At 35.8% G+C, this 8,344-nt stretch overlaps 1 pseudogene; it reads right to left on the minus strand.

Annotated features, from left to right (window-relative positions):
• Positions 1 to 200: 200 nt before the first annotated feature.
• On the minus strand, positions 201 to 8,344 carry LOC123037205 (annotated as a pseudogene).

Raw genomic sequence — 8,344 nt, forward strand, 5'->3', positions numbered from 1 at the left:
CGGTAAAAAAAAAGGTTAGCAAATTTGTGAAACACAACCCCAATTTGGGAAGATACCACAAGCGCACACAATATCACATCAGGAAAGGAATTGTTAAATATTTGATAAAATTAAAAGGTTTTGTATATTTGATTGGATATTTATTTAATATATAATATATTGTTTTGTTTGCTTTAGAAATGAATATTATGAATGAATGTTTACACAACTGAAACCGGTTTGTCATTTCTAATATATTCTTCAAAATTTTTGTCTTCTAACAGAGCTGGATCAAAGTCATTTATGATCTGGCTTAATGATGGATTGTCCAACATAGTCGTATGATTTCCCTCAATAACTTTGAGCGTTACTTTACCAGATGTCAGTAAAGATATGCAATAGTCTTCATCAATATCTTGCAGTGAAACCTCCGTCGGACGGACTAGTGTAATTGGTGATTTAATTTTTCTTATACTATCCAAATCAAAGGAATCGGCCATTTTAACTCTTTTAAACATAGCGTCTATCATTGTTACAGAGTATTCTTTGCTGTATATGTTTTGCTTTTTAACATAGTCCATGAACAAACACATTTTTTCTGACAGGGTGTCAACTTTGTGAAAAACTTCAGATGTTAATTCTTTAGTTTCTTCGGGAAATATCTGATTTACAATACTAGTGAAAAGCAGGTCATAAAGGTCGTTATCCGAAAAGCTTTCTCCCAAATGAAGATTAGTAAGTCTTTTCAAAAAATGAGGTGCTCCATCTAACAACATTACATGTCCTCGGAGCCCGGAATTTTCAAGCAACTCAGCTAGTTGTAAAGCTACAAAAGTTCCATATGAATATCCAATCACATAAAAAGGTTCAGTTTGCTTTAAAATAAGTTTTACATGCTGTAAAGAAAAAGACAATCCTAAAATTACTTTCACGATATAACAAAAAAATTACTTACTTCAAAGCATTGTTGCGCTAAATCAGTTAAATTTTCCAAATGCGCGAACTTATGGAGCTGTAAGACAATAGCCCTACTTTGAAAGCCCGAGCCTATTTGGTACCATGCGCGGCCAGCTGTTCCTTCTAATCCCGGTATTAATATATTTGGGGAAAGACTCTGTTTTGAAGGAGCTGCTGGTGGCTTGAGTGGAATTATTATTCGATCACAATTTGTTTCATCGCCTAAGTTTCGAATCAGTAAATCCATTCCTAAAAGCTTACTTTCTGAAGCAAATATCATTTTAATTTCATTAGTATTCTCTTTTTCCTTGGCCTCAATGAACTCTTGAAGTTTTTGGAAAGTGAGCAAACGTAAATCTTGTGGAGATAAAATTAACTCAAAGTGCCGCTCTAGGGTTTGCTTGATTTCAACAGCCATCAATGAGTCCATACCCATTTCTGATAGTGTTGTACCTAAGGAAACTGACTTTAAGTCCCGTATTCCCATAATATTCATGACAGCATCAATAATACTTTCATTTCCAGAACAACCTGTCTTTTTTTAGCGACAACCATGCTGGAAACTATCGATGCTTCAGCACTTAGTAAATGATCCAGTTCCTGAATACAAGATGAAATTCCTTGCTGAAGGGTTCCTCCTATTTCCATATCAATTTTGTCTTCTGCCATATCGGCCACTAAACCCACTTCACCAACTGCACCCCATTGAATAGCTTTACCTGGCAAACCGTCTCTGTTGCGAAACTCAATGATACGTTCCATTACAGAGTTAGCCATTCCATAGTTGGTTTGGCCTACATTTCCTCGCCCACAAGACACACTTGAAAATACTACGAAGTGCTCCAGTTCAGGACAGGAAATCCGAGATATCTCGTCAAGATGTTTTGTAGCAATAGCTTTTGGTGCAAAACTTTCCAAAAATTGATTACAATTTTGGTTGGAAAACAAGCTATCCCTTAACACAACTGCCAAATTAAAAATTCCACCCACTGGTCCCAATAAAACAGCTTCAGAAAGCAGTTGACGGCATCCATCTTTTGAAGTTATATCTGCGGTGCTAACAGCGATTTGGCAGCCATACGTTTTCCATAGCCTATAGACACAAATTTGCTTTGAAGTTGTGAAGATAAATATGTTAATTCTATAAAACTTACGCAATTCGGTATGATTGATAGTCTTTTGTTACTCCATATCTAGAGCTAAGTACAAGATTCCGAGCACCAAGCAAAGCCATCCAATCAGCCAGTTCCATTCCAAAGCCTCCCAAGCCACCAATGATGACATATGTAAGATTATGCTTAAAGTAAATTTGACTAAGCACCCGTACAGGTAAAGTAGCTGGATCATCCGGGTGTTCACGAACTTGAATAACAACTTTTCCAATGTGCTTGCCACCGATCAAATGTCTAAAAGCCTTTTCGATGTCATGAGCCGAAAACACTTTAACCGGTAATGGTTGAATAATTCCATTCGAAATATCTGAATCAATAAGGGTTTTCAAATGCTATAAAAAGATAATAAATTTGTAAACTTAATTTGTTTTAAGGCTATTATACTACCCTATTACCCAAATATCTTCATCAGGAACCACAAGAAGACTATCCGCAAGAACAGCATGGAAAGTAATTTCTTTTAAAAAGCATCCCAATCCAATCTTGTTGTCGTTAGCCATGTCAAATTTTCCAATTTCCAAAAAGTGTCCGGACTTACCAAGACAACGTACTGACGCAATCAACTTTTCTTCTGATAAGGAATTCAACACAAAATCAACACCTTTTCCATTTGTCTCACGCTACACCATAAGCTCAAATGATGTATCCCGAGAATTTCCAATGTTCGATTCTGAAATTTTTAATATAATGTAATTTGAAATAAATTAAAATGTTATTTAAAATTTGTTTAATATACTTTTAAGTTGGGGAAAAGTCTCTAACAAAAATTTCTTTTTTTGAAGAGAGCTGCAAGTTGTAAAAACTTCTAGGTTATAGGCCAATGCCACACGAATAGCGGCCAGACCAATGCCCCCGGTACCAGCATGTATGAGAATATACATTTCGAATATCGCATGTCATAAAGAATGCATAGTAGACAGTTATGTATACCACAGGCACTGTAGCTGCTTCTTCTAATGACCAGTGATCAGGTATATCCCAAATTAGTTTTGATGGCCTCTCCACATAGGAGGCTACGCCACCTTTAACCACCATACTCATTATCCGACGTCCAGTTGCCATGTTAATGCCGGAATATTCAAAGCCCAGAACACAGTTTTGATCTATTCGACTTGATCCATATAATTCAACGGCTAAGCGTCCAGTTGCGAGCATTACATCTCTAAAATTTAGAGAAGAATATGATATTTTAATCAAGCAGCTTTTAGCTTGAAAAGGTCCTTTTAGCCATTGTAAAGTCGATAAGTCACCACGTTGAATGACGTTTCCATATATGTGATCCAATCTGGCCATTGGGTTGTCACTTTTGAGCAATTGCAAATGTCTATAGCTGCCCCAAGAACCCTAATTAATAAAAGTGAAATATAAAAATGAATGGTGAATATATACAAAATAAGTCTTACATTGCGATATATGTTGAACGCCAATCCCAATGCAAGCTGAGCCGAATATAGAGGGTGTGATAAATCAAAACTAGGAGCATTTTGATCATCAATAAAGAAACATCTTATCAAATTACCGTCGGGCTCTTTTCGCAAACAGTTAACTAAACCTATAAGCCCATTCAAGCTCTCGTTAAATGAATACACAATAACCGGTGTTTTCGCGCTTTTTGCAGATTGTAATTCTGCAATTCAGTCAAAAGTCTCATCGATTTCAGATACCTTTACCAAAACTGGTTGTACTGTTAGTTTTTTTGAAATTTTCTGTAATAATACAAATATATCCTCTTTGTTATCGATCGGAATTATTGTAATAGTTCGGAATAGCTCCGATTCTTCCAATGCTGAAAGATTCGTCTTAGACTTTAGTCTAAGCAATGTCAACGAGTACCTTATGGGCAGTTTCAATATTATCTCGTAAATGTTCTTCATCAAGGTCTTTTAACAAAACAAAGTGACAATTTGATTGACAAGACAAGCTTCCGTTTTCAACACGAAGTCCTGGAAAGTCATCCAGTTTGTGGGATGTCAATAGAATGTACTCTCCAGTAATGACAGGTAAATCTTCTATAGATTCTAAAAATGATGTAAGCAGTGGTTTTTCTCCATTAGAATCAACCTCTACCAACTTCATTTTTAAAGAAGGATTATTTTCAAGAGCGATTTGAACGCAAATACGAGCAGCATTTTTTATTGAAAGCATTGGTGACGGAAAAAAGGGAAGAAATACATATTCTTCAAGAACTGGGATACCCGGAGGTCTTCGCCTTTGCACTGGACTGGCATGTAATCCGACAAGTTCTATTCCACCTGCTATGATCCGATCGTACATTTGATCTATATAGACATCAAAAAAGCGATTCTCTGGATTCATTTTGGTCATTAGGTTGAAATGATGCACTCCATTTATTTTCAATTTTCGAATTTTTGTTGGTAATAAAAGATTTCGTGAATCGGTTCCCAGTATTTGAATTTGAAGCATTGCATCCATGAAGGTTACCCAATTATAATTCCACTCAACTTTTCCGAATAAACCATCTGAACGGGCCATATGAACGGCCTTAAATGCGCCATTGTAATGATAGCCTCGTAATCTTAACTCTTTATAAAAGTCTTTTTTGGAAATCATTGGAAACTTAGATTCATTTTGAAAATTATAAACTTCTGGAATAGTGGGGTTTTCCGTTTAACGGATGATACCGGTGACAACTAAATTACCTGCTTCCGTTATCTAAAAACCAATAAATAATTTTTTAACTTAAATCCACTTTAAAATGGGCTTACCTCAAAATGACCGGTGCCATAGTGAATCATAACAGTTAAATCGACTTTTCCATTAACGGGCATACTTGTAGCTCTTAAGAAACGTATATCTTCGAATTCAACGGGTACCATATAACTCGGACCATGGTACATAAGGGAAAATGTTTCCCAAACATATTGAAGATAACATGTAGCTGGCACTAGAATTTTGCCATCTATAATATGTCCACTCAAAAATTCTTCATTATCACTAGCCAAATTAACTGGAAAAACACGCTCGCCACTGGACTTTGTTTTCATATTCTCATATTTTGTCACGAACCAGTCTTTACTATGATCCCAGCGAATAAGCGAGCTAACACTAGGCGTTGCTCGCGAAACAGGGAATTGAATGGTTTCATATAGGTTAGCGACCGGTAGTAATACACCATTTTGATAAATTCTACAATAAAACAAAGCTATAACAATAATTAACGATCAAGGACTTAAGCTATACATACTATTACCCCTGTTTGTTAGTGGAATATGTACACCACTGGGCATTGATCGTTTAAGAATAGCTCCTAAAAGTCCATGAGGCGCGATTTCAATAGTCAAGGAATTTTTAGGTAGCAATGAAAATGTTTCATTAAAAAGTACACTGTTTAAGAGATTGTTGGTATGATACTCTGCAGAGCACATTTTTCCTTGATCTTTATCCCAGTCATTTTTGGGAACACTAGTACTTAACCACTTTATACTTCTAGTCTTAGGATTTGGGATAATTTCTTTCATATATTGCAGTAATGGAGGCCCCATGTGTGCAATATATTTTGAGTGATAAGCAATATTTGAACAAGGCACTTCCTTTGCGAATCAAATCGATCGGCGTACAGCTTAAGAAGTTTAACCCGTGTCTTCCCAAACCGTTCAAAAACTGCCTTCTGGCGCACTTAATATTATATTTAAAAGCACACAATACTACATTGTAGTACAATTTGGTCTCAAAAATTATAAATAAAAACTGCATTTGACCATCGGGACAGTCGATCGAAATTAACTTGAGGCTCTTATGAATAAAACCAAAACGGTTTTGCCTAAATACATTAATAGATTACATGAGAGATAGACAGACCCTTCGTAGTGATATGTAACGCAACAACATCTAACGACTATTTTATTGGTGATTTCCACAGGGACAGCGTTGTCCTTACACAGTAGATAACAAAATCCAAATTCGCTGACAACCCCGCGGTCCTCGGCCGTTAATTGAACGGTATATTTACCCAATTTATGTTGTCTTTACAGACAATCGTGTCCTCCACTAACCATTAATCTTACTCAGATCCTTCAAGACAGCGATGTCCACCCGACAGGCTTCTAATAGCATCTGGTGGATCACGGGCAGAAGTAAAATAGACATCACAGAGAGCGATCTTCAAATTCTGCGAATAATCAACGGGGTTGCCTTAATTAAAACATCCACAGGGATCTTGGCAATTCGCCGGAATAATATACTTATTTTCACTGCCAATATCCATTCTATTATATTTTAAGCTGAGTTTCTACATGAGTATTTATTATCACACTCTGCTTTCACGATATGGAATAATATACTTATTTTCACTGCCATATATCCATTCTATTATATTTTAAGCTGATTTTCTACATGAGTATTTATTATCACACTCTGCTTTCACCATATGGGGAAGAATACGAAATGGAACTACCATGATAAAATAAGATAAAATCTTACAAAATAGTGCCCGGACTAAACTATTTTCTAGTTAGTGCATTGGGACAATAAGATTATAGATATTCCAGTTTTCGCCTCACTTTTGCATTTTGAGTTTTAAGCAAAACTCAGCGATTTAATTTTTAAATGCTCCGGTACTCGCAGGTGATTTAAAAATATAAAGAATAAACATTCTTCAGCAGGTATAATTTTCATATCAAATGCGATATATGTTGAACGCCAATCCCAATGCAAGCTGAGCCGAATATAGAGGGTGTGATAAATCAAAACTAGGAGCATTTTGATCATCAATAAAGAAACATCTTATCAAATTACCGTCGGGCTCTTTTCGCAAACAGTTAACTAAACCTATAAGCCCATTCAAGCTCTCGTTAAATGAATACACAATAACCGGTGTTTTCGTGCTTATTGCAGATTGTAATTCTGCAATTCAGTCAAAAGTCTCATCGATTTCAGATACCTTTACCAAAACTGGTTGTACTGTTAGTTTTTTTGAAATTTTCTGTAATAATACAAATATATCCTCTTTGTTATCGATCGGAATTATTGTAATAGTTCGGAATAGCTCCGATTCTTCCAATGCTGAAAGATTCGTCTTAGACTTTAGTCTAAGCAACATATACCCAATGTCAACGAGTACCTTATGGGCAGTTTCAATATTATCTCGTAAATGTTCTTCATCAAGGTCTTTTAATAAAACAAAGTGACAATTTGATTGACAAGACAAGCTTCCGTTTTCAACACGAAGTCCTGGAAAGTCATCCAGTTTGTGGGATGTCAATAGAATGTACTCTCCAGTAATGACAGGTAAATCTTCTATAGATTCTAAAAATGATGTTAGCAGTGGTTTTTCTCCATTAGAATCAACCTCTACCAACTTCATTTTTAAAGAAGGATTATTTTCAAGAGCGATTTGAACGCAAATACGAGCAGCATTTTTTATTGAAAGCATTGGTGACGGAAAAAAGGCAAGAAATACATATTCTTCAAGAACTGGGATACCCGGAGGTCTTCGCCTTTGCACTGGACTGGCATGTAATCCGACAAGTTCTATTCCACCTGCTATGATCCGATCGTACATTTGATCTATATAGACATCAAAAAAGCGATTCTCTGGATTCATTTTGGTCATTAGGTTGAAATGATGCACTCCATTTATTTTCAATTTTCGAATTTTTGTTGGTAATAAAAGATTTCGTGAATCGGTTCCCAGTATTTGAATTTGAAGCATTGCATCCATGAAGGTTACCCAATTATAATTCCACTCAACTTTTCCGAATAAACCATCTGAACGGGCCATATGAACGGCCTTAAATGCGCCATTGTAATGATAGCCTCGTAATCTTAACTCTTTATAAAAGTCTTTTTTGGAAATCATTGGAAACTTAGATTCATTTTGAAAATTATAAACTTCTGGAATAGTGGGGTTTTCCGTTTCACGGATGATACCGGTGACAACTAAATTACCTGCTTCCGTTATCTAAAAACCAATAAATAATTTTTTTAACTTAAATCCACTTTAAAATGGGCTTACCTCAAAATGACCGGTGCCATAGTGAATCATAACAGTTAAATCGACTTTTCCATTAACGGGCATACTTGTAGCTCTTAAGAAACGTATATCTTCGAATTCAACGGGTACCATATAACTCGGACCATGGTACATAAGGGAAAATGTTTCCCAAACATATTGAAGATAACATGTAGCTGGCACTAGAATTTTGCCATCTATAATATGTCCACTCAAAAATTCTTCATTATCACTAGCCAAATTAACTGGAAAAACACGCTCGCCA

This window comes from Drosophila rhopaloa, unplaced genomic scaffold, assembly GCF_018152115.1.
Source record: "Drosophila rhopaloa isolate 14029-0021.01 unplaced genomic scaffold, ASM1815211v1 contig_155, whole genome shotgun sequence".
Classification (NCBI taxonomy): Eukaryota; Metazoa; Arthropoda; class Insecta; order Diptera; family Drosophilidae; genus Drosophila; species Drosophila rhopaloa.